This window comes from Stegostoma tigrinum, chromosome 39, assembly GCF_030684315.1.
Source record: "Stegostoma tigrinum isolate sSteTig4 chromosome 39, sSteTig4.hap1, whole genome shotgun sequence".
NCBI lineage: Eukaryota > Metazoa > Chordata > Chondrichthyes > Orectolobiformes > Stegostomatidae > Stegostoma > Stegostoma tigrinum.
The window spans coordinates 24,938,056-24,962,113 of record NC_081392.1 but is presented as its reverse complement, the minus strand read 5'-3'; positions in this window follow the sequence as shown (position 1 = coordinate 24,962,113).

Sequence of the window (24,058 nt, the reverse complement as noted above, 5' to 3'; positions counted from 1 at the left end):
CTGTTTCAGCCCCTCTGTTTCAGCCCCTCTGTTTTTAGCCCCTCTGTTTCTCGCCCTCTGTTTCAGCCCCTCTGTTCCTCGCCCTCTGTTTCAGCCCCTCTGTTTCTCGCCCTCTGTTTCAGCCCCTCTGTTTCAGCTCCTCTGTTTCTCGCCCTCTGTTTCAGCCCCTCTGTTTCAGCCCCTCTGTTTCACCCCCTCTGTTTTTAGCCCCTCTGTTTCTCGCCCTCTGTTTCAGCCCCTCTGTTTCTCGCCCTCTGTTTCAGCCCCTCTGTTTCAGCCCCTCTGTATCAGCCCCTCTGTTTCAGCCCCTCTGATTCTCGCCCTCTGTTTCTCGCCCTCTGTTTCAGCCCCTCTGTTTCAGCCCGTCTCTTTCAGCCCCTCTGTTTCAGCCCCTCTGTTTCTCGCCCTCTGTTTCTCGCCCTCTGTTTCTCGCCCTCTGTTTCTCGCCCTCTGTTTCAGCCCGTCTGTTTCAGCCCCTCTGTTTCAGCCCCTCTGTTTCTTGCCCTCTGTTTCTCGCCCACTGTTCCTCGCCCTCTGTTTCAGCCCCTCTGTTTCAGCACCTCTGTTTCAGCCCCTCTGTTTCTCGCCCTCTGTTTCAGCCCCTCTGTTTCAGCCCCTCTGTTTCTCGCCCTCTGTTTCAGCCCCTCTGTTTCAGCCCCTCTGTATCAGCCCCTCTGTTTCAGCCTCTCTGTTTCTCGCCCTCTGTTTCTCGCTCTCTGTTTCAGCCCCTCTGTTTCAGCCCCTCTGTTTCAGCCCCTCTGTTTCAGCCCCTCTGTTTCTCGCCCTCTGTTTCTAGCCCTCTGTTTCTGGCTCTCTGTTTCTCGCCCTCTGTTTCTCTCCCTGAGTTTCATCCCCTCTGTTTCAGCCCCTCTGGTTCAGCCCCTCTGTTTCAGACCCTCTGTTTCTCGCCCTCTGTTTCAGCCCCTCTGTTTCTCGCCCTCTGTTTCAGCCCCTCTGTTTCAGCCCCTCTGTATCAGCCCCTCTGTTTCAGCCCCTCTGTTTCTCGCCCTCTGTTTCTAGCCCTCTGTTTCAGCCCCTCTGTTTCAGCCCCTCTCTTTCAGCCCCTATGTTTCAGCCCCTCTGTTTCTCGCCCTCTGTTTCAGCCCCTCTGTTTCAGCCCCTCTGCTTCTCGCCCTCTGTTTCAGCCCCTCTGTTTCAGCCCCTCTGTTTCTCGCCCTCTGTTTCTGCCCCTCTGTTTCAGCGCCTCTGTATCAGCCCCTCTGTTTCAGCTCCACTGTTTCTCGCCCTCTGTTTCTCGCCCTCTGTTTCAGCCCCTCTGTTTCAGCCCCTCTGTTTCAGCCCCTCTGTTTCAGCCCCTCTGTTTCTCGCCCTCTGTTTCTCGCCCTCTGTTTCTCGCTCTCTGTTTCTCGCCCTCTGTTTCAGCCCCTCTGTTTCAGCCCCTCTGTTTCACCCCCTCTGTTTTTAGCCCCTCTGTTTCTCGCCCTCTGTTTCAGCCCCTCTGTTTCTCGCCCTCTGTTTCAGCCCCTCTGTTTCAGCCCCTCTGTATCAGCCCCTCTGTTTCAGCCCCTCTGATTCTCGCCCTCTGTTTCTCGCCCTCTGTTTCAGCCCCTCTGTTTCAGCCCGTCTCTTTCAGCCCCTCTGTTTCAGCCCCTCTGTTTCTCGCCCTCTGTTTCTCGCCCTCTGTTTCTCGCCCTCTGTTTCTCGCCCTCGGTTTCAGCCCGTCTGTTTCAGCCCCTCTGTTTCAGCCCCTCTGTTTCTTGCCCTCTGTTTCTCGCCCACTGTTTCTCGCCCTCTGTTTCAGCCCCTCTGTTTCAGCACCTCTGTTTCAGCCCCTCTGTTTCTCGCCCTCTGTTTCAGCCCCTCTGTTTCAGCCCCTCTGTTTCTCGCCCTCTGTTTCAGCCCCTCTGTTTCAGCCCCTCTGTATCAGCCCCTCTGTTTCAGCCTCTCTGTTTCTCGCCCTCTGTTTCTCGCTCTCTGTTTCAGCCCCTCTGTTTCAGCCCCTCTGTTTCAGCCCCTCTGTTTCAGCCCCTCTGTTTCTCGCCCTCTGTTTCTAGCCCTCTGTTTCTCGCTCTCTGTTTCTCGCCCTCTGTTTCTCTCCCTGAGTTTCATCCCCTCTGTTTCAGCCCCTCTGGTTCAGCCCCTCTGTTTCAGCCCCTCTGTTTCTCGCCCTCTGTTTCTAGCCCTCTGTTTCTCGCTCTCTGTTTCTCGCCCTCTGTTTCTCTCCCTGAGTTTCATCCCCTCTGTTTCAGCCCCTCTGGTTCAGCCCCTCTGTTTCAGACCCTCTGTTTCTCGCCCTCTGTTTCAGCCCCTCTGATTCTCGCCCTCTGTTTCAGCCCCTCTGTTTCAGCCCCTCTGTATCAGCCCCTCTGTTTCAGCCCCTCTGTTTCTCGCCCTCTGTTTCTAGCCCTCTGTTTCAGCCCCTCTGTTTCAGCCCCTCTCTTTCAGCCCCTCTGTTTCAGCCCCTCTGTTTCTCGCCCTCTGTTTCAGCCCCTCTGTTTCAGCCCCTCTGCTTCTCGCCCTCTGTTTCAGCCCCTCTGTTTCAGCCCCTCTGTTTCTCGCCCTCTGTTTCTGCCCCTCTGTTTCAGCCCCTCTGTATCAGCCCCTCTGTTTCAGCTCCACTGTTTCTCGCCCTCTGTTTCTCGCCCTCTGTTTCAGCCCCTCTGTTTCAGCCCCTCTGTTTCAGCCCCTCTGTTTCAGCCCCTCTGTTTCTCGCCCTCTGTTTCTCGCCCTCTGTTTCTCGCTCTCTGTTTCTCGCCCTCTGTTTCTCACCTCTGTTTCAGCCCCTCAGTTTCAGCCCCTCTGTTTCACCCCCTCTGTTTTTAGCCCCTCTGTTTCTCGCCCTCTGTTTCAGCCCCTCTGTTTCTCGCCCTCTGTTTCAGCCCCTCTGTTTCAGCCCCTCTGTATCAGCCCCTCTGTTTCAGCCCCTCTGATTCTCGCCCTCTGTTTCTCGCCCTCTGTTTCAGCCCCTCTGTTTCAGACCGTCTCTTTCAGCCCCTCTGTTTCAGCCCCTTTGTTTCTCGCCCTCTGTTTCTCGCCCTCTGTTTCTCGCCCTCTGTTTCTCGCCCTCTGTTTCAACCCCTCTGTTTCAGCCCCTCTGTTTCAGCCCCTCTGTTTCTTGACCTCTGTTTCTCGCCCACTGTTTCTCGCCCTCTGTTTCAGCCCCTCTGTTTCAGCCCCTCTGTTTCAGCCCCTCTGTTTCTCGCCCTCTGTTTCAGCCCCTCTGTTTCAGCCCCTCTGTTTTAGCCCCTCTGTTTCAGCCCCTCTGTTTCTCGCCCTCTATTTCAGCCCTACTCTTTCAGCCCCTCTGTTTCAGCCCCTCTGTTTCAGCCCCTCTGTTTCACCCCCTCTGTTTTTAGCCCCTCTGTTTCGCGCCCTCTGTTTCAGCCCCTCTGTTTCTCGCCCTCTGTTTCAGCCCCTCTGTTTCAGCCCCTCTGTATCAGCCCCTCTGTTTCAGCCCCTCTGATTCTCGCCCTCTGTTTCTCGCCCTCTGTTTCAGCCCCTCTGTTTCAGCCCGTCTCTTTCAGCCCCTCTGTTTCAGCCTCTCTGTTTCTCGCCCTCTGTTTCTCGCCCTCTGTTTCTCGCCCTCTGATTCTCGCCCTCTGTTTCAGCCCCTCTGTTTCAGCCCCTCTGTTTCAGCCCCACTGTTTCTCGCCCTCTGTTTCTCGCCCACTGTTTCTCGCCCACTGTTTCAGCCCCTCTGTTTCAGCCCCTCTGTTTCAGCCCCTCTGTTTCTCGCCCTCTGTTTCAGCCCCTCTGTTTCAGCCCCTCTGTTTTAGCCCCTCTGTTTCAGCCCCTCTGTTTCTCGCCCTCTGTATCATTCCTTCTCTTTCAGCCCCTCTGTTTCAGCCCCTCTGTTTCAGCCCCTCTGTTTCTCGCCCTCTGTTTCTCGCCCTCTGTTTCAGCCCCTCTGTTTCAGCCCCTCTGTTTCAGCCCCTCTGTTTCAACCTCTCTGTTTCTCGCCCTCTGTTTCAGCCCCTCTGTTTCAGCCACTCTGTTTCAGCCCCTCTGTTTCAGCCCCTCTGTTTCTCGCTCTCTGTTTCTCGTCCTCTGTTTCTCGCCCTGTGTTTCTCGCCCTCTGTTTCTCGCCCTCTGTTTCAGCCCCTCTGTTTCAGCCCCTCTGTTTCTCGCCCTCTGTTTCTCGCCCTGTGTTTCTCGCCCTCTGTTTCAGCCCCTCTGTATCAGCCCCTCTGTTTCAGCCCCTCTGTTTCTCGCCCTCTGTTTCAGCCCCTCTGTTTCAGCTCCTCTGTTTCAGCCCCTCTGTTTCAGCTCCTCTGTTTCTCGCCCTCTGTTTCTCGCCCTCTGTTTCAGCCCATCTGTTTCTCGCCCTCTGTTTCAGCCCCTCTGTTTCTCGCCCTCTGTTTCAGCCCCTCTGTTTCAGCCCCTCTGTATCAGCCCCTCTGTTTCTCGCCCTCTGTTTCATCCCCTCTGTTTCAGCCCCTCTGTTTCTCGCCCTCTGTTTCAGCCCCTCTGTTTCAGCCCCTCTGTATCAGCCCCTCTGTTTCAGCCTCTCTGTTTCTCGCCCTCTGTTTCTCGCTCTCTGTTTCAGCCCCTCTGTTTCAGCCCCTCTGTTTCAGCCCCTCTGTTTCAGCCCCTCTGTTTCTCGCCCTCTGTTTCTAGCCCTCTGTTTCTCGCTCTCTGTTTCTCGCCCTCTGTTTCTCGCCCTGAGTTTCATCCCCTCTGTTTCAGCCCCTCTGGTTCAGCCGCTCTGTTTCAGCCCCTCTGTTTCTCGCCCTCTGTTTCAGCCCCTCTGTTTCTCGCCCTCTGTTTCAGCCCCTCTGTTTCAGCCCCTCTGTATCAGCCCCTCTGTTTCAGCTCCTCTGTTTCTCGCCCTCTGTTTCTAGCCCTCTGTTTCAGCCCCTCTGTTTCAGCCCCTCTCTTTCAGCCCCTCTGTTTCAGCCCCTCTGTTTCTCGCCCTCTGTTTCTAGCCCTCTGTTTCAGCCCCTCTGTTTCAGCCCGTCTCTTTCAGCCCCTCTGTTTCAACCCCTCTGTTTCAGCCCCTCTGTTTCAGCCCCTCTGTTTCTCGCCCTCTGTTTCTGCCCCTCTGTTTCAGCCACTCTGTTTCTCGCCCTCTGTTTCAGCCCCTCTGTTTCAGCCCCTCTGTATCAGCCCCTCTGTTTCAGCTCCTCTGTTTCAGCCCCTCTGTTTTTAGCCCCTCTGTTTCTCGCCCTCTGTTTCAGCCCCTCTGTTTCTCGCCCTCTGTTTCAGCCCCTCTGTTTCAGCCCCTCTGTATCAGCCCCTCTGTTTCAGCTCCTCTGTTTCTTGCCCTCTGTTTCTCGCCCTCTGTTTCAGCCCCTCTGTTTCTCGCCCTCTGTTTCAGCCCCTCTGTTTCTCGCCCTCTGTTTCAGCCCCTCTGTTTCAGCCACTCTGTTTCAGCCCCTCTGTTTCTCGCCCTCTGTTTCAGCCCCTCTGTTTCAGCCCCTCTGTTTCTCGCCCTCTGTTTCTGCCCCTCTGTTTCAGCCCCTCTGTATCAGCCCCTCTGTTTCAGCCCCTCTGTTTCTCGCCCTCTGTTTCTGCCCCTCTGTTTCAGCCCCTCTGTTTCACGCCCTCTGTTTCAGCCCCTCTGTTTCAGCCCCTCTGTATCAGCCCCTCTGTTTCAGCCACACTGTTTCTCGCCCTCTGTTTCTCGCTCTCTGTTTCTCGCCCTCTGTTTCTGGCACTCTGTTTCAGCCCCTCTGTTTCAGCCTCTCTGTTTCAGCCCCTCTGTTTTTAGCCCCTCTGTTTCTCGCCCTCTGTTTCAGCCCCTCTGTTTCTCGCCCTCTGTTTCAGCCCCTCTGTTTCTCGCCCTCTGTTTCAGCCCCTCTGTTTCAGCTCCTCTGTTTCTCGCCCTCTGTTTCAGCCCCTCTGTTTCAGCCCCTCTGTTTCTCGCCCTCTGTTTCAGCCCCTCTGTTTCAGCCCCTCTGTATCAGCCCCTCTGTTTCAGCTCCTCTGTTTCTCGCCCTCTGTTTCTCGCCATCTGTTTCAGCCCTTCTGTTTCAGCCCCTCTGTTTCAGCCCCTCTGTTTCAGCCCATCTGTTTCTCGCCCTCTGTTTCTCGCCCTCTGTTTCTCGCTCTCTGTTTCTCGCCCTCTGTTTCTCGCCCTCTGTTTCAGCCCCTCTGTTTCAGCCCCTCTGTATCAGCCCCTCTGTTTCAGCTCCTCTGTTTCTCGCCCTCTGTTTCTCGCCCTCTGTTTCAGCCCCTCTGTTTCAGCCCCTCTGTTTCAGCCCCTCTGTTTCAGCCCATCTGTTTCTCGCCCTCTGTTTCTCGCCCTCTGTTTCTCGCTCTCTGTTTCTCGCCCTCTGTTTCTCGCCCTCTGTTTCAGCCCCTCTGTTTCAGCCCCTCTGTTTCAGCCCCTCTGTTTCAGCCCCTCTGTTTCTCGCCCTCTGTTTCTCGCCCTCTGTTTCTCGCTCTCTGTTTCTCGCCCTCTGTTTCTCGCCTCTGTTTCAGCCCCTCTGTTTCAGCCCCTCTGTTTCACCCCCTCTGTTTTTAGCCCCTCTGTTTCTCGCCCTCTGTTTCAGCCCCTCTGTTTCTCGCCCTCTGTTTCAGCCCCTCTGTTTCAGCCCCTCTGTTTTAGCCCCTCTGTTTCAGCCCCTCTGTTTCTCGCCCTCTGTATCAGTCCTTCTCTTTCAGCCCCTCTGTTTCAGCCCCTCTGTTTTAGCCCCTCTGTTTCAGCCCCTCTGTTTCTCGCCCTCTATTTCAGCCCTACTCTTTCAGCCCCTCTGTTTCAGCCCCTCTGTTTCAGCCCCTCTGTTTCACCCCCTCTGTTTTTAGCCCCTCTGTTTCGCGCCCTCTGTTTCAGCCCCTCTGTTTCTCGCCCTCTGTTTCAGCCCCTCTGTTTCAGCCCCTCTGTATCAGCCCATCTGTTTCAGCCCCTCTGATTCTCGCCCTCTGTTTCTCGCCCTCTGTTTCAGCCCCTCTGTTTCAGCCCGTCTCTTTCAGCCCCTCTGTATCAGCCCCTCTGTTTCAGCCCCTCTGTTTCTCGCCCTCTGTTTCTAGCCCTCTGTTTCAGCCCCTCTGTTTCAGCCCCTCTGTTTCAGCCCCTCTGTTTCTCGCCCTCTGTTTCAGCCCCTCTGTTTCAGCCCCTCTGTTTCTCGCCCTCTGTTTCAGCCCCTCTGTTTCAGCCCCTCTGTATCAGCCCCTCTGTTTCAGCCTCTCTGTTTCTCGCCCTCTGTTTCTCGCTCTCTGTTTCAGCCCCTCTGTTTCAGCCCCTCTGTTTCAGCCCCTCTGTTTCAGCCCCTCTGTTTCTCGCCCTCTGTTTCTAGCCCTCTGTTTCTCGCTCTCTGTTTCTCGCCCTCTGTTTCTCGCCCTGAGTTTCATCCCCTCTGTTTCAGCCCCTCTGGTTCAGCCCCTCTGTTTCAGCCCCTCTGTTTCTCGCCCTCTGTTTCAGCCCCTCTGTTTCTCGCCCTCAGTTTCAGCCCCTCTGTTTCAGCCCCTCTGTATCAGCCCCTCTGTTTCAGCCCCTCTGTTTCTCGCCCTCTGTTTCTAGCCCTCTGTTTCAGCCCCTCTGTTTCAGCCCCTCTCTTTCAGCCCCTCTGTTTCAGCCCCTCTGTTTCTCGCCCTCTGTTTCAGCCCCTCTGTTTCAGCCCCTCTGCTTCTCGCCCTCTGTTTCAGCCCCTCTGTTTCAGCCCCTCTGCTTCTCGCCCTCTGTTTCTGCCCCTCTGTTTCAGCCCCTCTGTATCAGCCCCTCTGTTTCAGCTCCACTGTTTCTCGCCCTCTGTTTCTCGCCCTCTGTTTCAGCCCCTCTGTTTCAGCCCCTCTGTTTCAGCCCCTCTGTTTCAGCCCCTCTGTTTCTCGCCCTCTGTTTCTCGCCCTCTGTTTCTCGCTCTCTGTTTCTCGCCCTCTGTTTCTCACCTCTGTTTCAGCCCCTCAGTTTCAGCCCCTCTGTTTCACCCCCTCTGTTTTTAGCCCCTCTGTTTCTCGCCCTCTGTTTCAGCCCCTCTGTTTCTCGCCCTCTGTTTCAGCCCCTCTGTTTCAGCCCCTCTGTATCAGCCCCTCTGTTTCAGCCCCTCTGATTCTCGCCCTCTGTTTCTCGCCCTCTGTTTCAGCCCCTCTGTTTCAGACCGTCCCTTTCAGCCCCTCTGTTTCAGCCCCTTTGTTTCTCGCCCTCTGTTTCTCGCCCTCTGTTTCTCGCCCTCTGTTTCTCGCCCTCTGTTTCAGCCCCTCTGTTTCAGCCCCTCTGTTTCAGCCCCTCTGTTTCTTGCCCTCTGTTTCTCGCCCACTGTTTCTCGCCCTCTGTTTCAGCCCCTCTGTTTCAGCCCCTCTGTTTCAGCCCCTCTGTTTCTCGCCCTCTGTTTCAGCCCCTCTGTTTCTCGCCCTCTGTTTCAGCCCCTCTGTTTCTCGCCCTCTGTTTCAGCCCCTCTGTTTCAGCCACTCTGTTTCAGCCCCTCTGTTTCTCGCCCTCTGTTTCAGCCCCTCTGTTTCAGCCCCTCTGTTTCTCGCCCTCTGTTTCTGCCCCTCTGTTTCAGCCCCTCTGTATCAGCCCCTCTGTTTCAGCCCCTCTGTTTCTCGCCCTCTGTTTCTGCCCCTCTGTTTCAGCCCCTCTGTTTCACGCCCTCTGTTTCAGCCCCTCTGTTTCAGCCCCTCTGTATCAGCCCCTCTGTTTCAGCCACACTGTTTCTCGCCCTCTGTTTCTCGCTCTCTGTTTCTCGCCCTCTGTTTCTGGCACTCTGTTTCAGCCCCTCTGTTTCAGCCTCTCTGTTTCAGCCCCTCTGTTTTTAGCCCCTCTGTTTCTCGCCCTCTGTTTCAGCCCCTCTGTTTCTCGCCCTCTGTTTCAGCCCCTCTGTTTCTCGCCCTCTGTTTCAGCCCCTCTGTTTCAGCTCCTCTGTTTCTCGCCCTCTGTTTCAGCCCCTCTGTTTCAGCCCCTCTGTTTCTCGCCCTCTGTTTCTGCCCCTCTGTTTCAGCCCCTCTGTATCAGCCCCTCTGTTTCAGCTCCTCTGTTTCTCGCCCTCTGTTTCTCGCCATCTGTTTCAGCCCTTCTGTTTCAGCCCCTCTGTTTCAGCCCCTCTGTTTCAGCCCATCTGTTTCTCGCCCTCTGTTTCTCGCCCTCTGTTTCTCGCTCTCTGTTTCTCGCCCTCTGTTTCTCGCCCTCTGTTTCAGCCCCTCTGTTTCAGCCCCTCTGTATCAGCCCCTCTGTTTCAGCTCCTCTGTTTCTCGCCCTCTGTTTCTCGCCCTCTGTTTCAGCCCCTCTGTTTCAGCCCCTCTGTTTCAGCCCCTCTGTTTCAGCCCATCTGTTTCTCGCCCTCTGTTTCTCGCCCTCTGTTTCTCGCTCTCTGTTTCTCGCCCTCTGTTTCTCGCCCTCTGTTTCAGCCCCTCTGTTTCAGCCCCTCTGTTTCAGCCCCTCTGTTTCAGCCCCTCTGTTTCTCGCCCTCTGTTTCTCGCCCTCTGTTTCTCGCTCTCTGTTTCTCGCCCTCTGTTTCTCGCCTCTGTTTCAGCCCCTCTGTTTCAGCCCCTCTGTTTCACCCCCTCTGTTTTTAGCCCCTCTGTTTCTCGCCCTCTGTTTCAGCCCCTCTGTTTCTCGCCCTCTGTTTCAGCCCCTCTGTTTCAGCCCCTCTGTTTTAGCCCCTCTGTTTCAGCCCCTCTGTTTCTCGCCCTCTGTATCAGTCCTTCTCTTTCAGCCCCTCTGTTTCAGCCCCTCTGTTTTAGCCCCTCTGTTTCAGCCCCTCTGTTTCTCGCCCTCTATTTCAGCCCTACTCTTTCAGCCCCTCTGTTTCAGCCCCTCTGTTTCAGCCCCTCTGTTTCACCCCCTCTGTTTTTAGCCCCTCTGTTTCGCGCCCTCTGTTTCAGCCCCTCTGTTTCTCGCCCTCTGTTTCAGCCCCTCTGTTTCAGCCCCTCTGTATCAGCCCATCTGTTTCAGCCCCTCTGATTCTCGCCCTCTGTTTCTCGCCCTCTGTTTCAGCCCCTCTGTTTCAGCCCGTCTCTTTCAGCCCCTCTGTATCAGCCCCTCTGTTTCAGCCCCTCTGTTTCTCGCCCTCTGTTTCTAGCCCTCTGTTTCAGCCCCTCTGTTTCAGCCCCTCTGTTTCAGCCCCTCTGTTTCTCGCCCTCTGTTTCAGCCCCTCTGTTTCAGCCCCTCTGTTTCTCGCCCTCTGTTTCAGCCCCTCTGTTTCAGCCCCTCTGTATCAGCCCCTCTGTTTCAGCCTCTCTGTTTCTCGCCCTCTGTTTCTCGCTCTCTGTTTCAGCCCCTCTGTTTCAGCCCCTCTGTTTCAGCCCCTCTGTTTCAGCCCCTCTGTTTCTCGCCCTCTGTTTCTAGCCCTCTGTTTCTCGCTCTCTGTTTCTCGCCCTCTGTTTCTCGCCCTGAGTTTCATCCCCTCTGTTTCAGCCCCTCTGGTTCAGCCCCTCTGTTTCAGCCCCTCTGTTTCTCGCCCTCTGTTTCAGCCCCTCTGTTTCTCGCCCTCTGTTTCAGCCCCTCTGTTTCAGCCCCTCTGTATCAGCCCCTCTGTTTCAGCCCCTCTGTTTCTCGCCCTCTGTTTCTAGCCCTCTGTTTCAGCCCCTCTGTTTCAGCCCCTCTCTTTCAGCCCCTCTGTTTCAGCCCCTCTGTTTCTCGCCCTCTGTTTCAGCCCCTCTGTTTCAGCCCCTCTGCTTCTCGCCCTCTGTTTCAGCCCCTCTGTTTCAGCCCCTCTGCTTCTCGCCCTCTGTTTCTGCCCCTCTGTTTCAGCCCCTCTGTATCAGCCCGTCTGTTTCAGCTCCACTGTTTCTCGCCCTCTGTTTCTCGCCCTCTGTTTCAGCCCCTCTGTTTCAGCCCCTCTGTTTCAGCCCCTCTGTTTCAGCCCCTCTGTTTCTCGCCCTCTGTTTCTCGCCCTCTGTTTCTCGCTCTCTGTTTCTCGCCCTCTGTTTCTCACCTCTGTTTCAGCCCCTCAGTTTCAGCCCCTCTGTTTCACCCCCTCTGTTTTTAGCCCCTCTGTTTCTCGCCCTCTGTTTCAGCCCCTCTGTTTCTCGCCCTCTGTTCCAGCCCCTCTGTTTCAGCCCCTCTGTATCAGCCCCTCTGTTTCAGCCCCTCTGATTCTCGCCCTCTGTTTCTCGCCCTCTGTTTCAGCCCCTCTGTTTCAGACCGTCCCTTTCAGCCCCTCTGTTTCAGCCCCTTTGTTTCTCGCCCTCTGTTTCTCGCCCTCTGTTTCTCGCCCTCTGTTTCTCGCCCTCTGTTTCAGCCCCTCTGTTTCAGCCCCTCTGTTTCAGCCCCTCTGTTTCTTGCCCTCTGTTTCTCGCCCACTGTTTCTCGCCCTCTGTTTCAGCCCCTCTGTTTCAGCCCCTCTGTTTCAGCCCCTCTGTTTCTCGCCCTCTGTTTCAGCCCCTCTGTTTCAGCCCCTCTGTTTTAGCCCCTCTGTTTCAGCCCCTCTGTTTCTCGCCCTCTATTTCAGCCCTACTCTTTCAGCCCCTCTGTTTCAGCCCCTCTGTTTCAGCCCCTCTGTTTCACCCCCTCTGTTTTTAGCCCCTCTGTTTCGCGCCCTCTGTTTCAGCCCCTCTGTTTCTCGCCCTCTGTTTCAGCCCCTCTGTTTCAGCCCGTCTCTTTCAGCCCCTCTGTTTCAGCCCCTCTGTTTCTCGCCCTCTGTTTCTCGCCCTCTGTTTCTCGCCCTCTGATTCTCGCCCTCTGTTTCAGCCCTTCTGTTTCAGCCCCTCTGTTTCAGCCCCACTGTTTCTCGCCCTCTGTTTCTCGCCCACTGTTTCTCGCCCACTGTTTCAGCCCCTCTGTTTCTCGCCCTCTGTTTCACGCCCTCTGTTTCAACCCCTCTGTTTCAGCCCCTCTGTTTCAGCCCCTCTGTTTCTTGCCCTCTGTTTCTCGCACACTGTTTCTCGCCCTCTGTTTCAGCCCCTCTGTTTCAGCCCCTCTGTTTCAGCCCCTCTGTTTCTCGCCCTCTGTTTCAGCCCCTCTGTTTCAGCCCCTCTGTTTTAGCCCCTCTGTTTCAGCCCCTCTGTTTCTCGCCCTCTATTTCAGCCCTACTCTTTCAGCCCCTCTGTTTCAGCCCCTCTGTTTCAGCCCCTCTGTTTCACCCCCTCTGTTTTTAGCCCCTCTGTTTCGCGCCCTCTGTTTCAGCCCCTCTGTTTCTCGCCCTCTGTTTCAGCCCCTCTGTTTCAGCCCCTCTGTATCAGCCCCTCTGTTTCAGCCCCTCTGATTCTCGCCCTCTGTTTCTCGCCCTCTGTTTCAGCCCCTCTGTTTCAGCCCGTCTCTTTCAGCCCCTCTGTTTCAGCCTCTCTGTTTCTCGCCCTCTGTTTCTCGCCCTCTGTTTCTCGCCCTCTGATTCTCGCCCTCTGTTTCAGCCCCTCTGTTTCAGCCCCTCTGTTTCAGCCCCACTGTTTCTCGCCCTCTGTTTCTCGCCCACTGTTTCTCGCCCACTGTTTCAGCCCCTCTGTTTCAGCCCCTCTGTTTCAGCCCCTCTGTTTCTCGCCCTCTGTTTCAGCCCCTCTGTTTCAGCCCCTCTGTTTTAGCCCCTCTGTTTCAGCCCCTCTGTTTCTCGCCCTCTGTATCATTCCTTCTCTTTCAGCCCCTCTGTTTCAGCCCCTCTGTTTCAGCCCCTCTGTTTCTCGCCCTCTGTTTCTCGCCCTCTGTTTCAGCCCCTCTGTTTCAGCCCCTCTGTTTCAGCCCCTCTGTTTCAGCCTCTCTGTTTCTCGCCCTCTGTTTCAGCCCCTCTGTTTCAGCCACTCTGTTTCAGCCCCTCTGTTTCAGCCCCTCTGTTTCTCGCTCTCTGTTTCTCGTCCTCTGTTTCTCGCCCTGTGTTTCTCGCCCTCTGTTTCTCGCCCTCTGTTTCAGCCCCTCTGTTTCAGCCCCTCTGTTTCTCGCCCTCTGTTTCTCGCCCTGTGTTTCTCGCCCTCTGTTTCAGCCCCTCTGTATCAGCCCCTCTGTTTCAGCCCCTCTGTTTCTCGCCCTCTGTTTCAGCCCCTCTGTTTCAGCTCCTCTGTTTCAGCCCCTCTGTTTCAGCTCCTCTGTTTCTCGCCCTCTGTTTCTCGCCCTCTGTTTCAGCCCATCTGTTTCTCGCCCTCTGTTTCAGCCCCTCTGTTTCTCGCCCTCTGTTTCAGCCCCTCTGTTTCAGCCCCTCTGTATCAGCCCCTCTGTTTCTCGCCCTCTGTTTCATCCCCTCTGTTTCAGCCCCTCTGTTTCTCGCCCTCTGTTTCAGCCCCTCTGTTTCAGCCCCTCTGTATCAGCCCCTCTGTTTCAGCCTCTCTGTTTCTCGCCCTCTGTTTCTCGCTCTCTGTTTCAGCCCCTCTGTTTCAGCCCCTCTGTTTCAGCCCCTCTGTTTCAGCCCCTCTGTTTCTCGCCCTCTGTTTCTAGCCCTCTGTTTCTCGCTCTCTGTTTCTCGCCCTCTGTTTCTCGCCCTGAGTTTCATCCCCTCTGTTTCAGCCCCTCTGGTTCAGCCGCTCTGTTTCAGCCCCTCTGTTTCTCGCCCTCTGTTTCAGCCCCTCTGTTTCTCGCCCTCTGTTTCAGCCCCTCTGTTTCAGCCCCTCTGTATCAGCCCCTCTGTTTCAGCTCCTCTGTTTCTCGCCCTCTGTTTCTAGCCCTCTGTTTCAGCCCCTCTGTTTCAGCCCCTCTCTTTCAGCCCCTCTGTTTCAGCCCCTCTGTTTCTCGCCCTCTGTTTCTAGCCCTCTGTTTCAGCCCCTCTGTTTCAGCCCGTCTCTTTCAGCCCCTCTGTTTCAACCCCTCTGTTTCAGCCCCTCTGTTTCAGCCCCTCTGTTTCTCGCCCTCTGTTTCTGCCCCTCTGTTTCAGCCACTCTGTTTCTCGCCCTCTGTTTCAGCCCCTCTGTTTCAGCCCCTCTGTATCAGCCCCTCTGTTTCAGCTCCTCTGTTTCAGCCCCTCTGTTTTTAGCCCCTCTGTTTCTCGCCCTCTGTTTCAGCCCCTCTGTTTCTCGCCCTCTGTTTCAGCCCCTCTGTTTCAGCCCCTCTGTATCAGCCCCTCTGTTTCAGCTCCTCTGTTTCTTGCCCTCTGTTTCTCGCCCTCTGTTTCAGCCCCTCTGTTTCTCGCCCTCTGTTTCAGCCCCTCTGTTTCTCGCCCTCTGTTTCAGCCCCTCTGTTTCAGCCACTCTGTTTCAGCCCCTCTGTTTCTCGCCCTCTGTTTCAGCCCCTCTGTTTCAGCCCCTCTGTTTCTCGCCCTCTGTTTCTGCCCCTCTGTTTCAGCCCCTCTGTATCAGCCCCTCTGTTTCAGCCCCTCTGTTTCTCGCCCTCTGTTTCTGCCCCTCTGTTTCAGCCCCTCTGTTTCACGCCCTCTGTTTCAGCCCCTCTGTTTCAGCCCCTCTGTATCAGCCCCTCTGTTTCAGCCACACTGTTTCTCGCCCTCTGTTTCTCGCTCTCTGTTTCTCGCCCTCTGTTTCTGGCACTCTGTTTCAGCCCCTCTGTTTCAGCCTCTCTGTTTCAGCCCCTCTGTTTTTAGCCCCTCTGTTTCTCGCCCTCTGTTTCAGCCCCTCTGTTTCTCGCCCTCTGTTTCAGCCCCTCTGTTTCTCGCCCTCTGTTTCAGCCCCTCTGTTTCAGCTCCTCTGTTTCTCGCCCTCTGTTTCAGCCCCTCTGTTTCAGCCCCTCTGTTTCTCGCCCTCTGTTTCAGCCCCTCTGTTTCAGCCCCTCTGTATCAGCCCCTCTGTTTCAGCTCCTCTGTTTCTCGCCCTCTGTTTCTCGCCATCTGTTTCAGCCCTTCTGTTTCAGCCCCTCTGTTTCAGCCCCTCTGTTTCAGCCCATCTGTTTCTCGCCCTCTGTTTCTCGCCCTCTGTTTCTCGCTCTCTGTTTCTCGCCCTCTGTTTCTCGCCCTCTGTTTCAGCCCCTCTGTTTCAGCCCCTCTGTATCAGCCCCTCTGTTTCAGCTCCTCTGTTTCTCGCCCTCTGTTTCTCGCCCTCTGTTTCAGCCCCTCTGTTTCAGCCCCTCTGTTTCAGCCCCTCTGTTTCAGCCCATCTGTTTCTCGCCCTCTGTTTCTCGCCCTCTGTTTCTCGCTCTCTGTTTCTCGCCCTCTGTTTCTCGCCCTCTGTTTCAGCCCCTCTGTTTCAGCCCCTCTGTTTCAGCCCCTCTGTTTCAGCCCCTCTGTTTCTCGCCCTCTGTTTCTCGCCCTCTGTTTCTCGCTCTCTGTTTCTCGCCCTCTGTTTCTCGCCTCTGTTTCAGCCCCTCTGTTTCAGCCCCTCTGTTTCACCCCCTCTGTTTTTAGCCCCTCTGTTTCTCGCCCTCTGTTTCAGCCCCTCTGTTTCTCGCCCTCTGTTTCAGCCCCTCTGTTTCAGCCCCTCTGTTTTAGCCCCTCTGTTTCAGCCCCTCTGTTTCTCGCCCTCTGTATCAGTCCTTCTCTTTCAGCCCCTCTGTTTCAGCCCCTCTGTTTTAGCCCCTCTGTTTCAGCCCCTCTGTTTCTCGCCCTCTATTTCAGCCCTACTCTTTCAGCCCCTCTGTTTCAGCCCCTCTGTTTCAGCCCCTCTGTTTCACCCCCTCTGTTTTTAGCCCCTCTGTTTCGCGCCCTCTGTTTCAGCCCCTCTGTTTCTCGCCCTCTGTTTCAGCCCCTCTGTTTCAGCCCCTCTGTATCAGCCCATCTGTTTCAGCCCCTCTGATTCTCGCCCTCTGTTTCTCGCCCTCTGTTTCAGCCCCTCTGTTTCAGCCCGTCTCTTTCAGCCCCTCTGTATCAGCCCCTCTGTTTCAGCCCCTCTGTTTCTCGCCCTCTGTTTCTAGCCCTCTGTTTCAGCCCCTCTGTTTCAGCCCCTCTGTTTCAGCCCCTCTGTTTCTCGCCCTCTGTTTCAGCCCCTCTGTTTCAGCCCCTCTGTTTCTCGCCCTCTGTTTCAGCCCCTCTGTTTCAGCCCCTCTGTATCAGCCCCTCTGTTTCAGCCTCTCTGTTTCTCGCCCTCTGTTTCTCGCTCTCTGTTTCAGCCCCTCTGTTTCAGCCCCTCTGTTTCAGCCCCTCTGTTTCAGCCCCTCTGTTTCTCGCCCTCTGTTTCTAGCCCTCTGTTTCTCGCTCTCTGTTTCTCGCCCTCTGTTTCTCGCCCTGAGTTTCATCCCCTCTGTTTCAGCCCCTCTGGTTCAGCCCCTCTGTTTCAGCCCCTCTGTTTCTCGCCCTCTGTTTCAGCCCCTCTGTTTCTCGCCCTCAGTTTCAGCCCCTCTGTTTCAGCCCCTCTGTATCAGCCCCTCTGTTTCAGCCCCTCTGTTTCTCGCCCTCTGTTTCTAGCCCTCTGTTTCAGCCCCTCTGTTTCAGCCCCTCTCTTTCAGCCCCTCTGTTTCAGCCCCTCTGTTTCTCGCCCTCTGTTTCAGCCCCTCTGTTTCAGCCCCTCTGCTTCTCGCCCTCTGTTTCAGCCCCTCTGTTTCAGCCCCTCTGCTTCTCGCCCTCTGTTTCTGCCCCTCTGTTTCAGCCCCTCTGTATCAGCCCCTCTGTTTCAGCTCCACTGTTTCTCGCCCTCTGTTTCTCGCCCTCTGTTTCAGCCCCTCTGTTTCAGCCCCTCTGTTTCAGCCCCTCTGTTTCAGCCCCTCTGTTTCTCGCCCTCTGTTTCTCGCCCTCTGTTTCTCGCTCTCTGTTTCTCGCCCTCTGTTTCTCACCTCTGTTTCAGCCCCTCAGTTTCAGCCCCTCTGTTTCACCCCCTCTGTTTTTAGCCCCTCTGTTTCTCGCCCTCTGTTTCAGCCCCTCTGTTTCTCGCCCTCTGTTTCAGCCCCTCTGTTTCAGCCCCTCTGTATCAGCCCCTCTGTTTCAGCCCCTCTGATTCTCGCCCTCTGTTTCTCGCCCTCTGTTTCAGCCCCTCTGTTTCAGACCGTCCCTTTCAGCCCCTCTGTTTCAGCCCCTTTGTTTCTCGCCCTCTGTTTCTCGCCCTCTGTTTCTCGCCCTCTGTTTCTCGCCCTCTGTTTCAGCCCCTCTGTTTCAGCCCCTCTGTTTCAGCCCCTCTGTTTCTTGCCCTCTGTTTCTCGCCCACTGTTTCTCGCCCTCTGTTTCAGCCCCTCTGTTTCAGCCCCTCTGTTTCAGCCCCTCTGTTTCTCGCCCTCTGTTTCAGCCCCTCTGTTTCTCGCCCTCTGTTTCAGCCCCTCTGTTTCTCGCCCTCTGTTTCAGCCCCTCTGTTTCAGCCACTCTGTTTCAGCCCCTCTGTTTCTCGCCCTCTGTTTCAGCCCCTCTGTTTCAGCCCCTCTGTTTCTCGCCCTCTGTTTCTGCCCCTCTGTTTCAGCCCCTCTGTATCAGCCCCTCTGTTTCAGCCCCTCTGTTTCTCGCCCTCTGTTTCTGCCCCTCTGTTTCAGCCCCTCTGTTTCACGCCCTCTGTTTCAGCCCCTCTGTTTCAGCCCCTCTGTATCAGCCCCTCTGTTTCAGCCACACTGTTTCTCGCCCTCTGTTTCTCGCTCTCTGTTTCTCGCCCTCTGTTTCTGGCACTCTGTTTCAGCCCCTCTGTTTCAGCCTCTCTGTTTCAGCCCCTCTGTTTTTAGCCCCTCTGTTTCTCGCCCTCTGTTTCAGCCCCTCTGTTTCTCGCCCTCTGTTTCAGCCCCTCTGTTTCTCGCCCTCTGTTTCAGCCCCTCTGTTTCAGCTCCTCTGTTTCTCGCCCTCTGTTTCAGCCCCTCTGTTTCAGCCCCTCTGTTTCTCGCCCTCTGTTTCTGCCCCTCTGTTTCAGCCCCTCTGTATCAGCCCCTCTGTTTCAGCTCCTCTGTTTCTCGCCCTCTGTTTCTCGCCATCTGTTTCAGCCCTTCTGTTTCAGCCCCTCTGTTTCAGCCCCTCTGTTTCAGCCCATCTGTTTCTCGCCCTCTGTTTCTCGCCCTCTGTTTCTCGCTCTCTGTTTCTCGCCCTCTGTTTCTCGCCCTCTGTTTCAGCCCCTCTGTTTCAGCCCCTCTGTATCAGCCCCTCTGTTTCAGCTCCTCTGTTTCTCGCCCTCTGTTTCTCGCCCTCTGTTTCAGCCCCTCTGTTTCAGCCCCTCTGTTTCAGCCCCTCTGTTTCAGCCCATCTGTTTCTCGCCCTCTGTTTCTCGCCCTCTGTTTCTCGCTCTCTGTTTCTCGCCCTCTGTTTCTCGCCCTCTGTTTCAGCCCCTCTGTTTCAGCCCCTCTGTTTCAGCCCCTCTGTTTCAGCCCCTCTGTTTCTCGCCCTCTGTTTCTCGCCCTCTGTTTCTCGCTCTCTGTTTCTCGCCCTCTGTTTCTCGCCTCTGTTTCAGCCCCTCTGTTTCAGCCCCTCTGTTTCACCCCCTCTGTTTTTAGCCCCTCTGTTTCTCGCCCTCTGTTTCAGCCCCTCTGTTTCTCGCCCTCTGTTTCAGCCCCTCTGTTTCAGCCCCTCTGTTTTAGCCCCTCTGTTTCAGCCCCTCTGTTTCTCGCCCTCTGTATCAGTCCTTCTCTTTCAGCCCCTCTGTTTCAGCCCCTCTGTTTTAGCCCCTCTGTTTCAGCCCCTCTGTTTCTCGCCCTCTATTTCAGCCCTACTCTTTCAGCCCCTCTGTTTCAGCCCCTCTGTTTCAGCCCCTCTGTTTCACCCCCTCTGTTTTTAGCCCCTCTGTTTCGCGCCCTCTGTTTCAGCCCCTCTGTTTCTCGCCCTCTGTTTCAGCCCCTCTGTTTCAGCCCCTCTGTATCAGCCCATCTGTTTCAGCCCCTCTGATTCTCGCCCTCTGTTTCTCGCCCTCTGTTTCAGCCCCTCTGTTTCAGCCCGTCTCTTTCAGCCCCTCTGTATCAGCCCCTCTGTTTCAGCCCCTCTGTTTCTCGCCCTCTGTTTCTAGCCCTCTGTTTCAGCCCCTCTGTTTCAGCCCCTCTGTTTCAGCCCCTCTGTTTCTCGCCCTCTGTTTCAGCCCCTCTGTTTCAGCCCCTCTGTTTCTCGCCCTCTGTTTCAGCCCCTCTGTTTCAGCCCCTCTGTATCAGCCCCTCTGTTTCAGCCTCTCTGTTTCTCGCCCTCTGTTTCTCGCTCTCTGTTTCAGCCCCTCTGTTTCAGCCCCTCTGTTTCAGCCCCTCTGTTTCAGCCCCTCTGTTTCTCGCCCTCTGTTTCTAGCCCTCTGTTTCTCGCTCTCTGTTTCTCGCCCTCTGTTTCTCGCCCTGAGTTTCATCCCCTCTGTTTCAGCCCCTCTGGTTCAGCCCCTCTGTTTCAGCCCCTCTGTTTCTCGCCCTCTGTTTCAGCCCCTCTGTTTCTCGCCCTCTGTTTCAGCCCCTCTGTTTCAGCCCCTCTGTATCAGCCCCTCTGTTTCAGCCCCTCTGTTTCTCGCCCTCTGTTTCTAGCCCTCTGTTTCAGCCCCTCTGTTTCAGCCCCTCTCTTTCAGCCCCTCTGTTTCAGCCCCTCTGTTTCTCGCCCTCTGTTTCAGCCCCTCTGTTTCAGCCCCTCTGCTTCTCGCCCTCTGTTTCAGCCCCTCTGTTTCAGCCCCTCTGCTTCTCGCCCTCTGTTTCTGCCCCTCTGTTTCAGCCCCTCTGTATCAGCCCGTCTGTTTCAGCTCCACTGTTTCTCGCCCTCTGTTTCTCGCCCTCTGTTTCAGCCCCTCTGTTTCAGCCCCTCTGTTTCAGCCCCTCTGTTTCAGCCCCTCTGTTTCTCGCCCTCTGTTTCTCGCCCTCTGTTTCTCGCTCTCTGTTTCTCGCCCTCTGTTTCTCACCTCTGTTTCAGCCCCTCAGTTTCAGCCCCTCTGTTTCACCCCCTCTGTTTTTAGCCCCTCTGTTTCTCGCCCTCTGTTTCAGCCCCTCTGTTTCTCGCCCTCTGTTCCAGCCCCTCTGTTTCAGCCCCTCTGTATCAGCCCCTCTGTTTCAGCCCCTCTGATTCTCGCCCTCTGTTTCTCGCCCTCTGTTTCAGCCCCTCTGTTTCAGACCGTCCCTTTCAGCCCCTCTGTTTCAGCCCCTTTGTTTCTCGCCCTCTGTTTCTCGCCCTCTGTTTCTCGCCCTCTGTTTCTCGCCCTCTGTTTCAGCCCCTCTGTTTCAGCCCCTCTGTTTCAGCCCCTCTGTTTCTTGCCCTCTGTTTCTCGCCCACTGTTTCTCGCCCTCTGTTTCAGCCCCTCTGTTTCAGCCCCTCTGTTTCTCGCCCTCTGTTTCAGCCCCTCTGTTTCAGCCCCTCTGTTTTAGCCCCTCTGTTTCAGCCCCTCTGTTTCTCGCCCTCTATTTCAGCCCTACTCTTTCAGCCCCTCTGTTTCAGCCCCTCTGTTTCAGCCCCTCTGTTTCACCCCCTCTGTTTTTAGCCCCTCTGTTTCGCGCCCTCTGTTTCAGCCCCTCTGTTTCTCGCCCTCTGTTTCAGCCCCTCTGTTTCAGCCCGTCTCTTTCAGCCCCTCTGTTTCAGCCCCTCTGTTTCTCGCCCTCTGTTTCTCGCCCTCTGTTTCTCGCCCTCTGATTCTCGCCCTCTGTTTCAGCCCTTCTGTTTCAGCCCCTCTGTTTCAGCCCCACTGTTTCTCGCCCTCTGTTTCTCGCCCACTGTTTCTCGCCCACTGTTTCAGCCCCTCTGTTTCTCGCCCTCTGTTTCAGCCCCTCAGTTTCAGCCCCTCTGTTTTAGCCCCTCTGTTTCAGCCCCTCTGTTTCTCGCCCTCTGTATCAGTCCTTCTCTTTCAGCCCCTCTGTTTCAGCCCCTCTGTTTCAGCCCCTCTGTTTCTCGCCCTCTGTTTCTCGCCCTCTGTTTCAGCCCCTCTGTTTCAGCCCCTCTGTTTCAGCCCCTCTGTTTCAGCCTCTCTGTTTCTCGCCCTCTGTTTCAGCCCCTCTGTTTCAGCCACTCTGTTTCAGCCCCTCTGTTTCAGCCCCTCTGTTTCTCGCTCTCTGTTTCTCGTCCTCTGTTTCTCGCCCTGTGTTTCTCGCCCTCTGTTTCTCGCCCTCTGTTTCAGCCGCTCTGTTTCAGCCCCTCTGTTTCTCGCCCTCTGTTTCTCGCCCTGTGTTTCTCGCCCTCTGTTTCAGCCCCTCTGTATCAGCCCCTCTGTTTCAGCCCCTCTGTTTCTCGCCCTCTGTTTCAGCCCCTCTGTTTCAGCTCCTCTGTTTCAGCCCCTCTGTTTCAGCTCCTCTGTTTCTCGCCCTCTGTTTCTCGCCCTCTGTTTCAGCCCATCTGTTTCTCGCCCTCTGTTTCAGCCCCTCTGTTTCTCGCCCTCTGTTTCAGCCCCTCTGTTTCAGCCCCTCTGTATCAGCCCCTCTGTTTCTCGCCCTCTGTTTCATCCCCTCTGTTTCAGCCCCTCTGTTTCTCGCCCTCTGTTTCAGCCCCTCTGTTTCAGCCCAACTGTATCAGCCCCTCGGTTTCAGCCTCTCTGTTTCTCGCCCTCTGTTTCTCGCTCTCTGTTTCAGCCCCTCTGTTTCAGCCCCTCTGTTTCAGCCCCTCTGTTTCAGCCCCTCTGTTTCTCGCCCTCTGTTTCTAGCCCTCTGTTTCTCGCTCTCTGTTTCTCGCCCTCTGTTTCTCGCCCTGAGTTTCATCCCCTCTGTTTCAGCCCCTCTGGTTCAGCCGCTCTGTTTCAGCCCCTCTGTTTCTCGCCCTCTGTTTCAGCCCCTCTGTTTCTCGCCCTCTGTTTCAGCCCCTCTGTTTCAGCCCCTCTGTATCAGCCCATCTGTTTCAGCTCCTCTGTTTCTCGCCCTCTGTTTCTAGCCCTCTGTTTCAGCCCCTCTGTTTCAGCCCCTCTCTTTCAGCCCCTCTGTTTCAGCCCCTCTGTTTCTCGCCCTCTGTTTCTAGCCCTCTGTTTCAGCCCCTCTGTTTCAGCCCGTCTCTTTCAGCCCATCTGTTTCAACCCCTCTGTTTCAGCCCCTCTGTTTCAGCCCCTCTGTTTCTCGCCCTCTGTTTCTGCCCCTCTGTTTCAGCCACTCTGTTTCTCGCCCTCTGTTTCAGCCCCTCTGTTTCAGCCCCTCTGTATCAGCCCCTCTGTTTCAGCTCCTCTGTTTCAGCCCCTCTGTTTTTAGCCCCTCTGTTTCTCGCCCTCTGTTTCAGCCCCTCTGTTTCTCGCCCTCTGTTTCAGCCCCTCTGTTTCAGCCCCTCTGTATCAGCCCCTCTGTTTCAGCTCCTCTGTTTCTTGCCCTCTGTTTCTCGCCCTCTGTTTCAGCCCCTCTGTTTCTCGCCCTCTGTTTCAGCCCCTCTGTTTCTCGCCCTCTGTTTCAGCCCCTCTTTTTCAGCCACTCTGTTTCAGCCCCTCTGTTTCTCGCCCTCTGTTTCAGCCCCTCTGTTTCAGCCCCTCTGTTTCTCGCCCTCTGTTTCTGCCCCTCTGTTTCAGCCGCTCTGTATCAGCCCCTCTGTTTCAGCCCCTCTGTTTCTCGCCCTCTGTTTCTGCCCCTCTGTTTCAGCCCCTCTGTTTCACGCCCTCTGTTTCAGCCCCTCTGTTTCAGCCCCTCTGTATCAGCCCCTCTGTTTCAGCCACACTGTTTCTCGCCCTCTGTTTCTCGCTCTCTGTTTCTCGCCCTCTGTTTCTGGCACTCTGTTTCAGCCCCTCTGTTTCAGCCCCTCTGTTTCAGCCCCTCTGTTTCAGCCCCTCTGTTTTTAGCCCCTCTGTTTCTCGCCCTCTGTTTCAGCCCCTCTGTTTCTCGCCCTCTGTTTCAGCCCCTCTGTTTCTCGCCCTCTGTTTCAGCCCCTCTGTTTCAGCTCCTCTGTTTCTCGCCCTCTGTTTCAGCCCCTCTGTTTCACCCCCTCTGTTTCTCGCCCTCTGTTTCTGCCCCTCTGTTTCAGCCCCTCTGTATCAGCCCCTCTGTTTCAGCTCCTCTGTTTCTCGCCCTCTGTTTCTCGCCCTCTGTTTCAGCCCCTCTGTTTCAGCCCCTCTGTTTCAGCCCCTCTGTTTCAGCCCATCTGTTTCTCGCCCTCTGTTTCTCGCCCTCTGTTTCTCGCTCTCTGTTTCTCGCCCTCTGTTTCTCGCCCTCTGTTTCAGCCCCTCTGTTTCAGCCCCTCTGTATCAGCCCCTCTGTTTCAGCTCCTCTGTTTCTCGCCCTCTGTTTCTCGCCCTCTGTTTCAGCCCCTCTGTTTCAGCCCCTCTGTTTCAGCCCCTCTGTTTCAGCCCATCTGTTTCTCGCCCTCTGTTTCTCGCCCTCTGTTTCTCGCTCTCTGTTTCTCGCCCTCTGTTTCTCGCCCTCTGTTTCAGCCCCTCTGTTTCAGCCCCTCTGTTTCAGCCCCTCTGTTTCAGCCCCTCTGTTTCTCGCCCTCTGTTTCTCGCCCTCTGTTTCTCGCTCTCTGTTTCTCGCCCTCTGTTTCTCGCCTCTGTTTCAGCCCCTCTGTTTCAGCCCCTCTGTTTCACCCCCTCTGTTTTTAGCCCCTCTGTTTCTCGCCCTCTGTTTCAGCCCCTCTGTTTCTCGCCCTCTGTTTCAGCCCCTCTGTTTCAGCCCCTCTGTTTTAGCCCCTCTGTTTCAGCCCCTCTGTTTCTCGCCCTCTGTATCAGTCCTTCTCTTTCAGCCCCTCTGTTTCAGCCCCTCTGTTTTAGCCCCTCAGTTTCAGCCCCTCTGTTTCTCGCCCTCTATTTCAGCCCTACTCTTTCAGCCCCTCTGTTTCAGCCCCTCTGTTTCAGCCCCTCTGTTTCACCCCCTCTGTTTTTAGCCCCTCTGTTTCGCGCCCTCTGTTTCAGCCCCTCTGTTTCTCGCCCTCTGTTTCAGCCCCTCTGTTTCAGCCCCTCTGTATCAGCCCATCTGTTTCAGCCCCTCTGATTCTCGCCCTCTGTTTCTCGCCCTCTGTTTCAGCCCCTCTGTTTCAGCCCGTCTCTTTCAGCCCCTCTGTTTCAGCCTCTCTGTTTCTCGCCCTCTGTTTCTCGCCCTCTGTTTCTCGCCCTCTGATTCTCGCCCTCTGTTTCAGCCCCTCTGTTTCAGCCCCTCTGTTTCAGCCCCACTGTTTCTCGCCCTCTGTTTCTCGCCCACTGTTTCTCGCCCACTGTTTCAGCCCCTCTGTTTCAGCCCCTCTGTTTCAGCCCCTCTGTTTCTCGCCCTCTGTTTCAGCCCCTCTGTTTCAGCCCCTCTGTTTTAGCCCCTCTGTTTCAGCCCCTCTGTTTCTCGCCCTCTGTATCAGTCCTTCTCTTTCAGCCCCTCTGTTTCAGCCCCTCTGTTTCAGCCCCTCTGTTTCTCGCCCTCTGTTTCTCGACCTCTGTTTCAGCCCCTCTGTTTCAGCCCCTCTGTTTCAGCCCCTCTGTTTCAGCCTCTCTGTTTCTCGCCCTCTGTTTCAGCCCCTCTGTTTCAGCCACTCTGTTTCAGCCCCTCTGTTTCAGCCCCTCTGTTTCTCGCTCTCTGTTTCTCGTCCTCTGTTTCTCGCCCTGTGTTTCTCGCCCTCTGTTTCTCGCCCTCTGTTTCAGCCGCTCTGTTTCAACCCCTCTGTTTCTCGCCCTCTGTTTCTCGCCCTGTGTTTCTCGCCCT